This window comes from Chrysochloris asiatica, unplaced genomic scaffold, assembly GCF_000296735.1.
Source record: "Chrysochloris asiatica unplaced genomic scaffold, ChrAsi1.0 scaffold00040, whole genome shotgun sequence".
NCBI lineage: Eukaryota > Metazoa > Chordata > Mammalia > Afrosoricida > Chrysochloridae > Chrysochloris > Chrysochloris asiatica.
The window spans coordinates 7,748,491-7,764,415 of NW_006408558.1; the positions used below are offsets into that span (position 1 = coordinate 7,748,491).

At 39.8% G+C, this 15,925-nt stretch overlaps 1 pseudogene; it reads right to left on the reverse strand.

Annotated features, from left to right (window-relative positions):
* Positions 1 to 403: 403 nt before the first annotated feature.
* The window catches only part of LOC102825204, a 30,213-nt pseudogene continuing 14,691 nt past the window's right edge, over positions 404 to 15,925 (reverse strand).

Here is a 15,925-nt window from a genome sequence, read left to right on the forward strand (position 1 = left end):
ATGGAACAGAATTGAGAATCCAGAAATACCCATCTACATACAGCCAACTGATTTTTGACAAAATATCTAAATAAATACTCTGAGGGCTTTTTTTTTTTTTTTTCAGAGTTTGGTAAATGTTTATTTCAATATTGGTGGAGGCGCATTAATGGTAAATACATTTAAATTATGTGTAGGTGACACTACACAACTGCAGCACTGGGAACTAGACAGAACCAATAGAACTAGAACTCAGCCAACAAGTAACTGTCTCAGGACTGAAAACACAGCTCCTGCTTAGATCATCTGTTGTGTTGATCACCTACCTGGGGTGGGGGTGGGGGGAGGAAGCCTGTTGGTCACAATGGAAATATATTAAGGCCAAATCTTCTGCTATCCATTCCCAGAGGTTTCTTCAGCTGGATTAAGCCTCCAGTTCCAGGACAAGCCCAAGTTTGTGGCCTCCAGCATTAATGCTTTCCCCGTCTACTGTGTCAGCTTCACACCAGGCCTCAGAGTCTGAGTGTAGCCCACTCCAATTAAACTAGAGTTTTTGACTTTTGTAGAAATGGAAGTGGTGGGATCCAAATGATATTCAGTAGCAATACCAAAATGAGTACAGTTAGTATCTGATGTCCAAGCAAGGTTTACTGAAGTGTCAAGATCTTCACATACTTTCTGATAAACTGATCCTCTAAATTCTGTTCCATCATTGACATTAGTGTATAACTGGACGTCCCCAGTCCTATAGCCCACTGCAAAGTTATTCCGGGTCAGTTTTGACTTGGCACTGTCAAAGGTCATCTGGTAACCAGCAAGTCAGCCCTCATACCCAAAGACAGCTGAAACATGGATTGCAGGTCCAGCAAAATCAAAGTCAACATCACAACCAAGGTTTATGCACGCCCTCTTGTAAGGAGACTTGATTTTACCACTTTTCTTTCCCGTGTTTGGTGAGAAGGTAGTATCAAATCTCAATTTTAAACCTTGACAAATCTGGTCTTCAATCGCTCTTTCTGTTCCCAGAGTGTTATCAGTGTTCCATTTTTCTGTGAAAGTCAGACCATCCTCACACCACTTATATTTGGTCTCCAAGGTTCCAGCAACTTTACCTGTGTCTTCTGTATTAGATGAACCAGATGTGGAGAATTCCACTTCTGGTGGAATGGGGAGGTGATAGTCTCTTCAACAGATGGTGCTGGCAGAACTGGAAAGCGATATGCAAAAGATTGAAACAAGACCCTCACCTCACACCTTATACAAAAACCAACTCAATATGGATTAAAGACCTAAATGTGAAGCCCATCAATGAAAACATAGGGACAAATGTGAACGCACTAATTCAGGGAAACATTTTGAATTACACAAGCAAAAGTAGACAAAATAGATGAGTGGGACATATTGAAAATTAAAAACTTATGTGCATCAAGACTTCACCAGAAGAGTAAAAAGGGAACCCACAGAATAGGAAAAAATATTTTGCAAAGGCACATCAGACAAGGGATTTATTTCTAAAATATATAGGAAACTACAACACCTCTACAAGAGAAAGACAAATAACCCCATTGGGCACAGGACATCAACAGTCACTCCACCATGGAGGAAATTCAGGCAGCCCACAAACATATGAAGAAATGTTCACGATCACTAGCCATTAGACAGAGTGTTCCTTGGAGGCCAGGATGGCCAAATTTTGTCTCTCATACTTTGGACATATTGTGAGGAGGAACCAGTTGCTGGAGAAGGATATCATGTTTGGTAAGGTGGAGGGTCAGAGAAAAAGAGGAAGACCCCCAATGAGATGGATTAGCCAAGTGCCAGAATCGATGGACTCAAGTGTGGCAACAGTAGTGAGGTTGGCCCAGGATTGGGCAGTGTTTTGTTCTGCTGTGCATAAGGTCACTATGAGTCAGTTCTGACTCGATGGCACCTAACAACAACAATAAATGGCCTTAGTGGAATAGTGTGTTATGTGTTAGGCTACTAACCACAAGGTTTGTGGTTCAAATCCACCAGTCACTCCATGAGAGAAAGATAAGGCTGTCTGCTCCGGTAACGATTTACACCTTCTGAAACTCTTCAGAGGGTCATGGTCTTGATGAGTCAGAATCAACTTGATGGTAGTGGGTGTCTGAGAGAGTAATTTGTGCAGAAATCTGCTGTGGTCTCTGTTGTCATGACACTTGTCTTCTAGTGAGGAATTTAGAAATCTAGTAAAGCATCAAAATCAGTGAGATGTTGTGCTTTAATGGGGTGAGTACATGGTACTTTGGGAATATATCTAAGGAGTCTCTGACCAGGACATGAGAAATAGTCAGGAAAGTTAACTAGAGAAAGTGAAATCTATAGACTGAGTAGGAATTAGTCATGAGAAGAGGAGAGGGGAACTATCTCAAAGAAAGAAGAGCAGAGGTGAAGGCATATGGCAATATGGAGACTGCTGGGAGAAATCATAAGAAAAGTTGTTGCTAACAACTTAGAGACTGGAAAACTGAGCCACTGGGTTAGAAGGACTTGTTGACAATAAGCTTAAGATCTGTTGACAAGATAGACTTCTTTTACTCCCTGTTCCAGGTCAGTCTGGCATGAGACTGAACCGACAGTGTGGAAGATTCTATTACAAGAATAGAGAGATTAGAGGAATACAGGGTCAGCCATTCAATGATCTGGTTTTTGTGTGTGCAATTCAATGTGTAGAGTATCCGAGAAAAGCATGCAACTTTGCTTAGCAATTCAATATATGTGCAGGCAAAATATCAAATTATGTAACACCTGAAAATCAAAATGCACATGTAGTATGTTCCAGGTGCCTCTCTAAGATCAAACACCTAGTGCAATATCAGCAAATGTTGCGGCTGTTAAGTGCCATTGAGCCGGTTCCAACTCATAATGACTCTATATAGCATTTCCAAGGAGGAGCTGGTGGGTTTGAAACACTGACCTTGTGGTTAGCAATCCAGTGCGGATCCTATAGCACCGCACAAAGCAACAGACAAATTGTAAATAACTAGACAATGTTAGTGACCAAAATGGCTGACTTCTATAGCTGAGAATATTCCAGAATAAATGTCAATGTCAGAATCAGCTAAAAACCCATGTTTTAATTGAGAATTATTTTATTAGCCTGCCAATCACCAGGTGCAAGTGAGTTCGTCAGGAGACAATCTATGGAGAAAAGGGTACTGGACCAGGGACTGAGAGATGAGAAGTTACAGAGTTTAGACTGGTAGTTTTACAGACTTAGAAATGACTGCTAGTAAAATCATGCTCTTTTGATTTCTATTTGCTTTTTATTAACAAGAAACCATCCTAAAGTCAACCACATGCCTGGGTCCTAATACAAGCACGCCAAATAGCAATATCACCATCTACCTTTTGTTATGGTGCCTACTCTTTCCAGCCTTCTGAACATTTGTCATGACCAGACAGAGAAAATCAACACTAATTTTTAATTTTTTTCTAGCTTGTTGTTGTTAGGTGCCATTGAGTCGGTACCAAGTCAGCGAACCTATGCACAGCAGAACAAAACAGTACCCGGTCCTGGGCCAACCACACTACTGTTGCAACACTTGAGCCCATTGATGCTGCCACTTGGCTAATTCATCTCGTTGGGGGTCTTCCTCTTCTTCTCTGACCTTCCACCTTATCACCTTATCCTTCTCCTGCAACTGGTCCCTCCTGACAATATGTCCGAAGTATGAGGCAAAAAGTTTGGCCTTCCTGGTTTCCAAGGAGCACTCTGGCTTCACTTCTTCCAACAAAGATCTGTTTGTTCTTTTGGAAGCCCATAGCACTTTCAATATTCTTCTCCAACACCATAACTCAAATGCATTAATTCTTCTATGGTCTTCCTTATTCCCTGTCCAGATTTCAAATGCATATGAGGTTATTGAAAATACTATGGATTGGGTCAGGCTCACCTTAGTCCTCAATCTGACATCTTTGCTCTTCAACACTTTTAAAAGGTCTTGTGCAGCAGATTCGCCTAATGCAATACGTAGTTTGATTTCTTGACTTGTGCTTCCATGAGTGTTGTTAATTGATCCAAGAAGAATGAAGTCCTTGACAACTTCAATAATTGCTCCATTGATAAGAATGTTGTTAATTCGTCCAGTAGTGAGGATTTTTGTTTTCATTACATTGAGATGTAATCCATACCGAAGGCTGTGCTCTTTGATCTTCATCAGTAAATGTTTTAAGTGCTCTTCACTTTCAGCAAGGAAGGTTGTGTCATCTGCATATCTCAGGTAGCTAATGAGTCTTCCTCCAATCCTGATGCCATGTTTTACTTCATATAACCCAGCTTCTTAGATTATTTACTCAGCATACAGGTTGAATAAGTATGGTGAAATAATATAACCTTGTCATACATCTTTCTTAATTTTAAACCTTTCAGTGTTCACATGTTCTGTCTGAACAACTGCCTCTTGGTCCATGTACAGATTCCTCGTAAGCACAATTAAGTGTTCCGGAATACTCATACTTCGCAATGTTGCCCATAGCTTGTCATGTTCCACACAATTGAAAACCTTTGTGTAGTCAATAAAGCACAGGTAAATATCTTTCTGATTTCTTTGCTTTCAGTTAAGATCCATCGGACATCAGCAATGATATACCTCGTTCCACAGTCTCTTCCGAATCCAGATTGAATCTCTGAAAGCTCTCTGTCAGTGTATGCTTGCAGCCATTTCTGTATTACCTTTAGTAAAACTTTACTCGCATTGGATATTAAAAATATTGTCCAATTATTTCCGCATTCCGTTGGGTCACCTCTCTTTCGAATGGGCACAAATACAGATCTCGTTCAGATAGCTGTCATAAAATTTCTTGGCATAGATAAGTGAGTGTCTCCTGTGCTGCCTCACTTTCTTGAAAGATTTCATTTTTTATTCCATCAATTCCTGGTGCCTTATTCTTTGCCAATTACCTCAATGCACCTTGGACTTCCTCCTTCAGTATCATTGGCTCTTTATCATATGCTACCTCTTGAAATAGATGAACATCAACCATTTCCTTTTGGTACAGTGACTGTGTATTTCTTCCATCTTCTTTTGATGCTTCCTGCATCATTCAATAATTTGCCAGAGTATCCTTCAATAACGAAAATCGAGGCTTGAATTTTTTATTCAGTTCCCCCAGCTTGAGAAATGCTGAGCATGTTTTCCCTTTTTGGTTTTCTGACTCCAGATCTTTGCACATTTTGTTGTAATATTTGTCTTTATCTTCTCAAGATGATCTTTGAAATTTTCTGTCCAGCTCTTGTACCTTCTCATTTCTTCCATTTGTTTTAGCATCTCTATGCTGGAGAGGACTTTTCAGTGTCTCTTCTGACATCCATTCTGATCTTTTCTTTCTTTCTTGTCTTCTTAATGACTTTTTGCTTTCTTCATGTATGATGTTCTTGATGTCATCTCACAACACTTCTGGTCTTCGGTTTTTAGTGTTTAATGTATCACATCTGTTCTTCAGATGATCTTTCAATTCAGGTGGGATATAGTCAAGGTCATATTTTCGCTCTCATGGACTTATTTTCATTTTCTTCAGCTTTAGTTTGAATTTTTTCTAGCTATTTCTCACCTATTCTAACACATTTTCTTTAATCAAGAAGCAGATATTTAGATGTTTTCTTTCCTCCTCTAAACAATCTTCAGAGCCTCTGAGATAAAAACATAGTTCTAGAATTTCAAGTTCTAGTGATATTCAGGGAGCCTTCTCAGGGGCCCTCTGAATGCTTATGAGAATTGAGACAATGGGACCATTTATTGGTATCCTGACATTTCCTCAGCCTGTTTTTGTGAAGATATCTCTCTCACAGGTCAGCGATTCTAGGAGCACTTTATAATCATATAACCATTTTAGAGAGCACACATGATTCAGTTATCCTTTTTTGGTGAGGACTCTAGCAAATTCTCTAGCTTCATTTCTGTCCAAGATTCATTCTTGGGTATCTAGCAATTACTAGTATTTAACTTAAAATCACTCATATGCTTTATTCAATTCATCAATTACTCCCTATTCATTTCTTTCAGAAGGTCATACTTGAGAGTATCCGATTCTCATAACCATTCCTACTAGGATCAAGTCTCAAAGCGATTATTGATCCTGACTTGACATTTAAGCAGCATATGAGCCCTGTTTCATCACACTCTTTGTGTTCTCATGAATATTTCCTAAGTAAGGCCTTTTCTTTCTCAAGGAAATGGAGAGACATTGGTATTTTCATTTGTTTCATCTCAGCATTCAGTGTTTATTATTTTACACACAGAGATTTCAAGACAAATCTACATAAGACCTGTTGTGGAAAAAAAAATATCTGTAGTTAGAAGCAGAATTTCTGTTTCAGAGCATTATCAGTTGATCGCCTTAAAGGATGTGTTTTGGATCACTAAGAACTTCAGGAGAAGAAAATTTATAGCACCATTTTGGGGACAGAGTACAAGGAGAATAAAATTTAATGAACCTTCATTTTATGTAAATACAACAGAACTTTGGATTTATAGAACAGATAACATCAGGGAGCACATTTAATTTTATATAACCCAAGGTCCCAAATGTAAGGAATTAATCTATTAAAGCTACTACTCTGTTAGACCAAGGTCCAGTAACTTTGCCAAATATGAGTATGTCAAGATGCCAACTCTAGGTGGCAAGGAGATTGAAGTTTCAACTGATGCACTAGAGGAGTAAATTGTTTTCTCATAAATGGAAAAATGTGGGTTTACCTCAACAAGTTTCAGATTATTAATAGGAAAAGGCTGCATGAGTTTCTCACTCTCTATTCTGTGGTAACTTGTCAGAATATTACTGTCAGGGGCTGAACCCATGAAAGAAGCCGGCTCAGGGAATTCTGGGATATGTCCCCCAGAGACAAATAGGAAACAAGGGAAATTCATTTAAAAATGATCTAGCCCAGGTGGAGAAGATGATTCTGGGCCAGACATTGGAGTTGAGGGTAAGATAAGAAGCTGATAAACCAAGATGTGAAGGCTAACAATGAACTTAAAAATGACATAAACAATGTTAGTGTCTTTGTTCAAAGGGAACTATAAAGTAGGGTTAGGGTAGAAGGCCAGATTTCCAGCTGTTTTACGTCTTTTATTTATGCTTTTGCATGGTGCTAGTTAGTCAGACAAAGGGTCCATTTTAGACCGGATGAGACAGCTGCCATATTCTAATGGGCAATTTGAGGAAGACATAAGTTGGGATGGATTACCCAACAAGCAAGGTCTTTAATGTGGTGAAAAATATGTGAAACTGTTCACTTGTAAATTAGTGAGTAAGCACAAGTAAGACCATGCTTACCTTGCTTCCTGGGTAATCCTCCCTTGGGTATAACAAAAAGACTATTTACAAAGACTTAGATGGGATGTAGGAGAATCACCTGGGATCAATCACACAGAACTAGTGGCATGAGATAAAAGATTGCTTATTGGTACCAAACAAGGAGAGAGTTGTGATGAGAAGACCACCTTGGAACCTCAGGTTGAGGGACACAGACACCCTGAAGTCACCTCTTAGGAAGAAGTGAGAAGAATCAAATCCAGACCTCAATTTCTTCCTTTCTTCCCTCCAATCTCCTACCAGGGTGCCCATTCACTGAACCCTATCTGAAACTGTCTGTACAGTTCAAGTGCTCAGCCTCCCTAGGTGCAGAGCAGGGTAGAGGAAGATGGAGAAGGAAAGCAGAGAAGTAAGCACAAAACATATGCCTTTAAGTAGAATATTCTCCATTAGAATACCTGCACCCTTCAATGAAAAACAGCCCAAAATAAAGCAACCCAGAGAAGAAGGTCAGAATCTTCAAAAACCTTCAAGAATAATCTTGGATTTCCAGTAGTGGTTACGAATCGGGCTGCGAACCTTAAGGTCAGCGGTTTGAAACTACCAGCTGTTCCACGGGAGAAAGATGAGGCTTTCTACTCCCGTAAGGATTTACACCCTCGGAAACCCTGTACAGGGTCGCTATGGGTCGGAACCGACTCGACGGCACTTAACAACAACAACAAAATGTATTCAGCACTCAGTGCTAGAGACTGAAAAGGATTTAAGGAAAGTAAATGATGTACTTCCTGTTTCTGAGGATTTGGGATTTAATTTGCTTATACGATGAAACAAATATTTGTTGAATTCCTAGTCAGTGTTAAGAACAGAGATATATTGCATTTATTACATTGTAGTATATTACATAATTGCAGAGGTTCATTTGAAAGCATTAAAGAGATACAAGGGAGAGAATTCTACTAATTACTAAAATGGTGTGGTACCAACTTTTAGACATTATGGATTCATAGGAGAGTAATAGGGGCACAGGAAAAGAACATCAACACTTCCCAGATACTTGTGTTGATACCGTATCAGTTATTGGGAGCCACCACTGCAATGTCAGCACTTGAAAGAATACTTAGCTAGGTGTGAACCCCATAGTCAGTCCCTGCCACCTTCACCATCGTTTTCCTATGTTCAATCAAAGCTACAGCTAGCATAATTCCTACAAATCAGAAAAAGACAGACTCTGAAGGTAGACCGATTAGGAAAATGTGCCTCTTCTAGAACTGAAGCGGTCTCATGTTAGGTCACCTGGCCTGGTAACCAGAGTGCTAGGTACTTTTCAGCTCCACCTTGTGTCCCTTGGCTGGGGCCTCTTGTGCAGGGCCCAACCTGCACGGTCATAAAAGGCAGCAAGAATTCTGGAAGGCACAAGTAGTTGGTTAACCAAAGGTTAGCTGTTCAAACCCACCCAAGTCACACCCAAGACAAGTTGGACAAACTGCTTCAATCAAGATCACAGTCCACAAAACCCTACGGAACCTGACTTACGGTGAAACATATGTTAGACCCTCACAACTGGACCAATAAATAGCCTAAAAGGAGAAAAGATTGAAGTTGTCGATGACTTCACTTTGCTTGCACCCACAACCAACACTCATGGAAGTAACAGTCAAGAAATCAAAAGCTATATTGCATTAGTCAAACCTCCTGCCAAAGACCTCTTTAAAGTGATAAAGAGTAAAGTTGTTACTTTGAGAACTAAAGTGCACCTGACCTAAGCCATGATATTTTTAATCGCCTTATGTGCATGCAAAAGCTGGACCACGAGTAAAGGAGACCAGAAAAGAATAGATATATTTGAATTATGGTGTTGGAGAAGAATACTGAAAGTACCATGGACTACCAGAAGAATGAACAAATGTGTTCTGAAAGAAATATGGCCAGATTGCTGCCTAGAAGAAAGATGGTCAGACTTCATCTCTTGTACTTTGCATATGTCATCAGAAAGAAGCAGATCCTGCAGAGGGACATCTTATTTCATAAAGTTGAAAATCAATGAAAAAGAGGAAGAGCCCTAACAAGATGAATTGATCTAATGGCAGCAACAAAGGGCTCAGACTTAACCACAATAGTGAGACTATTGAAGAACCAGGCAGTGCTTCCTCTGTTGTACATGAAGTTGTAATGAGTTGGAATTGATCTGACAGCATCTCCTGGTGTGGCGCAGTAGTATCAGCACCGGACTGTGATCTACAAGGTCAAACTCACCAACTGCTCCTTGGAAACCCTATACCAGGTTGCTATGAATTGGAACTGACTCGATGGAACGTTAACAACAGCTTTTAGCTAGCTTCCTAGGTGGTGCTAACTTCTCATATTTGACTACTAACAAAGGATGGCAGTTCAAACCTATTCAGCAGTACCACATAAGAAAGGCCCATGAATCTTCTTTTATACAGAATATAGTCAAGAAAACCATAAGAAATTCAGTTCTACTTTGTAACACACAGTAACCCCATGAGGAGGAATCAGCAAGAGGACAAAAATCTCACCATCTTAATTTCTAAGGAGCATTCTTCTTCCAAGACAGATTTGTTGGTTCTTCTGGCAGTCCGTGGTACTTTTAATATTCTCCTCCAACACCATAATTCAAATGCATCTATTATTCTTCTGTATTCTTTATTTATGGTTCAACTCTCACATGCAGAAGTTAGATGTAATTAAAAAGGTTTTGATGACCACAGGTATTTGATGACTTCACTCTGTGGGCTGTATAAAAGTTGTCCCATTATTTTTCTCTCTTACTAATCAGACAAGGTTTATTTGCCTCAAGCTCTGTTGTTGGCGCTCTTTAATGCCATAAGAATCTGATTAAACTTTTAGGTGTTTCATTGGGACTGTAGGCTCTTGTCAACACTAACCTGTTGTGGTACCTTTTGTGTTGCCTTTTCACCAGTGTTGTGGTGAACTGGGAAGTCTTATTTCGCCTTTATTAAATAGTAAATAGCTAATTACTCAAAGTAGCTATTTACATATTGAATTTATATTTCTTGGCATCTTTAATGTCTGATTAACATTTTCTTCCTACAGCTGGAAGATACTTACACAGAATAAAACATTCCCTTATTTAACCTCAAGTGGAATATACGTTAAGTGTGATCATCTTAATTTGTGCCATTTATTAGCAGGAGAGAGGTTATCATACAGGTGGGATTTTCCCACCCCCGCCAATTAGCAGGTGGCTTAGAGGGCAAGAGGGAAAAGTATTTTCACAGAGGAGATTATAGAAGTCACAGAGGTAAAAGTTATGCAATGGCAAAATAGGAAAAATGACATTGGGATGCCTAAATTTGGAGACGGGGGACAGATCTCAAAGCAGTAATGATGATACTGTAGCGATCTCCTAAAGGAATATTCAAGATGAAGAATCTGGTTTCCTCTACATAAAAATCTCCCCCTCCTTTTTTTTTTTTCTTATCTCCCAATCATACAAGTAGTACCTGGGTGACATAAACAGTTAGCTTCTACTACCTAGAAGCAGTTCAATGAACCGGCCAGCTGATCTGCTTCTGAAAGACCACAACCTTGATAATTATGTAACAGTTCTGCTCTGCATTCGTGATATTGCCAAGGAGTTGGAATCAACTGGCTAACTAAAACAAAATCCCAAACCACACAAGAACTACAGAAAGTTAGAACTAAAATAGACTTTACTTATCTTATTAAATTGCATTGCATAGATGAGGAAACTGAGGCACCAAGAGGTCTTGCCTCAGTATTTTTATTTTTGTTGTTGTTAAGTGCCATCAAGTCAGTTCCAACCCAGAGTTTGTTAGAAATGTGCGAAGCTGGAAAAGCCATACCTTCTGATTGCTGGTCCAGCAATCCATAAGGCAATATTTCTTACCTTCCTCTTGTGTTTCTCAATTGGTCCCCTGACAGCTTACAGTGGGATGTTTCGCTACAGTGCACTGATATAAGGAAAAGGCTCAAACTATATTTTTTTAAAAAGCACTGTAGTAGACCTGTGAATAAGGTCTCAAAGCAGTTGCATGACTTCAGAATTTGGAAATAGTTCTGGAAAAGTAGAGCCAACCACTAAAGGAAAAGTGATGATTTTGTGAGGGAGCAAAACCGGAGTTCATTGTTCACCTTGTTAGCCTGTTGAACTTTAGTTATTCTTTGTTTCCTTAGGGCCAATAGGCCAATAGTTTTCTGGTGCTGGGATTTGCATTTGTGTTAATTCAGAGTTTAGTTGAAGGCATGCTTAAATCGTTAGTTAAAGCTGCTGATTACCACCCCTAACCCAATTGGAAAACAAAATAGCTGCAGACCAAATTCTGATATTGGTATATAATGAGAACTCCATAAATACTTTTTAAATGCATGAATGACTGAATATAGATCCAAGACCAATCCTGTTGCTGTTGAGTTAATCTGACTCTTGGTGACACCATATATTAAACCCCAGAGTCTTTGAGGTGCCATCCACACCGAAGGTGGTAGCCTTTGATTTCCATCAGTATTTCAAGTCCTCTTTGCTTCTGGCAAGCAAGGTTGTGTCATTTAGCTACAAGCTAAATGGGTGCAATTATCACCTATTTAATCTGTTGTCAGGGTGAAATGAGTTAATGCCATGATGTTCTTAGAACTTTGCCTAGAATAGATTATGAAATAAGCATTAGTTACTATTGTGCATAGGTGTATGTGTTTTAAAATATCATTTATGAAAGAATTTCTATTCATTGTTGAAAAGTTGAAAACTAGAGAAAAGGCAAGGAAGACAACTGAAATCAGGCCTGTTGCTAACATCCAAAGATACCTATTTGCCCTTAGTCTAGGTCCTTGGCTGGCACCAATGATTTAGCTCTGCTCTTGTGTATTAAAGACCATTGGTAGTTTGAACCCACCCAGCAACACCAGAGAAGAAAATGTCCTAGATCTCTAGTGCCATAAAGATTGCAGCCCACAGAAACCTACAGAACATAGCTCTACATTGTAACACGGGATTGCCGTGAGTCACACCGACTTGATGACAAACAATAACAAGCCTTAATAGATGCATTTCTTTCACTTTTAAAAACACAAAAACAATGCCATGCTTTTAGTTTTGTCCTCTGCACTTGGCACTTAGTATTGTCTAAATATTCTTCAAAACATGACTTAAACGGGTGGGGGTTTTTGCTTTATATATATAAGTTTTTATTGTGAATTGAGTGGTAGTTTACATCAGAGAGCATCAGCTTTACATTCATCCTATCATATTTCATTTTGTTGCAATGATTTCAATCCCCTCCATGTGTCATCATTCAACAGCATTTGCTTCTAATCCCTCTGTTTTTTGGGGGGTTTTTTTGGATGTACACTGAAACACTCAGGAATATGTAACTATTCAAACAACTAAACGATATAGCCTGCACACCAGCCCCCCAGCCACCAGCACACAGCACCTCTCCCTCCTTGAGTCTAGAGTCTCCAGCTGCTCCATCTCTCCACGTCACCGTCTCTGCCTGAAATGGTTGTTTGATATGTTGATATATATGGTTTGTATGTATGATATGTTTGATATGTATGATCAGCACTGGACTGCTAACTACAAGGTCAGTGGTTCAAACCCTCTAGTTGCTCCTTAGAAACCTATAAAGGGTCCCTATGAGTCAAAACAACTGAAGGCACTTAACAACAACATATGGTTACAACATAATTTATTTAACCATTCTTTGATTATTGACCCTTTAGGTATTTTTCAGTTTTCTCTGGCAGCGTAGTGGTTACAAATCGGGCTGTGAACCTCAAGGTCAGCAGTTTGAAACCACCAGCTGTTCCTCAGGAGAAAGATGAGGCTTTCTGCTCCTGTAAAGATGTATAGCCTTGGAAACCCTGTACAGGTCACTATGAGTTGGAACCAATTCCACGGCACATAACCAATCAACCAACCATTATAAATAATGCTGCAGCAAATATCTTAGACAATTTTTTGTCCGTTATTTGGTTGCCTCTGATATAGAAAATAGGATCTGAGATTACTTTCTGGACTTTAGTATTTTAAGGTCCTTTGTTACCAAAGAATGGTATCCCCGTTTTCTGCTTGATACAAATCCTAGGTTGTTCAGTTAGAAGTGATGAAGGACCAGGGGCAAAGAGGAGAAGGGTGTAGGGGTAGGTTAAAATACCTTCCTAGTGCCTGTCAGTTATGCAGGGATTCTCTCTTTCATGAAGCTATCTCATCACTAAGTCCTAAGATAGGCATGTTCTAGCTTAATTTGACCTAACAGTTACTAAAATTCATTCTCCAGTCTGGCAATGTATTGTTGATGCTATTTTTCATTTTTTTCTTTGTGCACATTGATATTTTGGTGGGAAATTACCATATACAGCGTCAGATACTCCTACTTTAGCTTCATTTTATTTATAGTTCTATATGTTATTTAAGGAACTCGAGTAGCGTAGTGGTTACGAATTGGGCTGCTAATCTCACAGTCAGCAGTTCGAAACTACCAGCTGCTGTGCAGGAGAAAGGTGAGGCTTTCTGCTCCCATAAAGATTTACAACCTCGGAAATGCTGTACAGGGTCGCTATGAGTCGGAACCAACTCCACGGCACATAACAATAGCAAATATGTTATTTATAATATGTAGTTAGGCATTCAGGATCCACAGATGTGCAAAATCACGTCAGTCGTATCCCTCACTCCTGACATATTACCATCATAAGCCCATGTAGTTTCCTATATCTCTTACATCCAATTCTATTCCATTCCTTTAACACATCCATACTCAATTCAGTCTAGATTGCAGGCATTTGTTTCTTGATATATGCACCCATGAAAAAAATATTTCATTTTATTCTGTGTATTTTTTAAGTGCATGTTTTCTTTTACTATGAATTTTGTGTTTCCTACTATTCATTTTTATATCCAAGGAGCTCTGGTAGTGTAGTGGTTATGAGTCAGGCTGCTAATCACACGGTCAGCAGTTCGAAACTACCAGCTGTTCTGCGGGAGAAAGATGAGACTTTCTGCTCCTGTAAAGATTTACAGCCTCAGAAACCCTGTACAGGTTCACTATGAGTCGGAACCGACTCCACGACACATAACTACTACCACCATTTTTTATCTATTACAGCATTTAAAGAAATCTGTCCATGTTTCAATACATAGATTACATTTAGTCCTCCTGGATATTCTTCCTCTTCCTAATGACTAACGTTTTACTTGTCTGTTTTCCATAAAGAACCCCTGGTGGCACCATGGTTAAAAGCACTTAACCTCTAACCAAAAGATCAACAGTTCCATCCCAGCAGCTGCTCCATGGGAGAAAGGCGTAGCAGCTTGCTTCTGTGAAGATGATAGCCTTGGAAACCTTAAAGGGCAAGGAGTCCCGGTGTGGTGCTGTGGGCTAACGTGTCAGACTGTAAATCTGTTTGAACTACAAGGTTGGTGGATCAAGCTCACCAGCTGCTCCTTGGAAACCCTATACAAGGTTGCTATGGGTCGGAACCGACTCGATGGCACTTAACAACAACAACAATAACCCTGGCCTATTGGATCATTATGAGTTGGAATGAACTCTAGGACAATGAACTTTTGAGTTTTACTTCCACACAAATTAGGCCCCTTATAGGAGTCCTGGTGTAGCGCTATGGGATAATGTGCTGGACTGAACCACAAGGTCAGCGGTTCAAGCTCACCAGCCTCTCTTTGGAAACCCTAAACAGGGTCATTTATGGGTCAGAACCAACTCAACGGCATGTAATGACAACATTATGTATTAAATTGTGTGTCCCCTTCCCTCTGCAAATATGTGTTGAAATTCCAACCTCTGCTGCACAAGATCTTTTTTAAAGAGTTGATGAGCAAAGATGTCAGCTTGAGGACTAAGGTGCACCTGACCCAAGCCATGGTATTTTCAATAACCTCATATGCATGTGAAAGCTGGACAGTGAATAAGGAAGATCGTAGAAGAATTGATGCCTTTGAGTTGTGGTGTTGGAGGAGAATACTGAAAGTGCCATGGACTGCCAAAAGAACCAATAGATCAGTTTTGGAAGAAGTGAAACCAGAGTGCTCCTAGGCCAAGATGGCTGGGCTTCATCTCTCATACTTTAGATATATTGTCAACAGGGAACAGTCACTGGAAAAGGATATCATGTTTGGTAAGGTGGAGGGTAAGAGAAAAAGAGGAAGACCTCCAACGAGATGGATTGGCCAAGTGGCAGCATCAATGGACTCAAGCGTGGCAACAGTAGTGAGGTTGACCCAGGATCAGGCAGTTTCATTCTGCTGTGCATAAAGTCCCTATGAGTCAGTACCGACTCATGGCACCTAACAAGTCTGACACTATTTGGAAATATGGGTTTTGTTATGTTAATGAGGCCATTTCTCTCTAAAGTGTATGTTAAACCTAATCACTTCTGAGCTATAAAAAGAATAGAATGAACAAAGACACAGACAGAGGCAGAAAAGAAAATGGTGGAAACAGATGCTTTTGTCGGGATTGCTGGCAGTCCGGTATGGTGCTATGGGTTAATGCGCCAGCTACAAAGCCATTTGAACTACAAGGCTGGTGGTTCAAGCTCACCAGTCACTCCTTGGAAACCCTATACAGGATTTCTGTGGATTGGAACCAACTCACTGATTCAATCAATGGCACTTAACAACAACAACAACTAGAAGCTG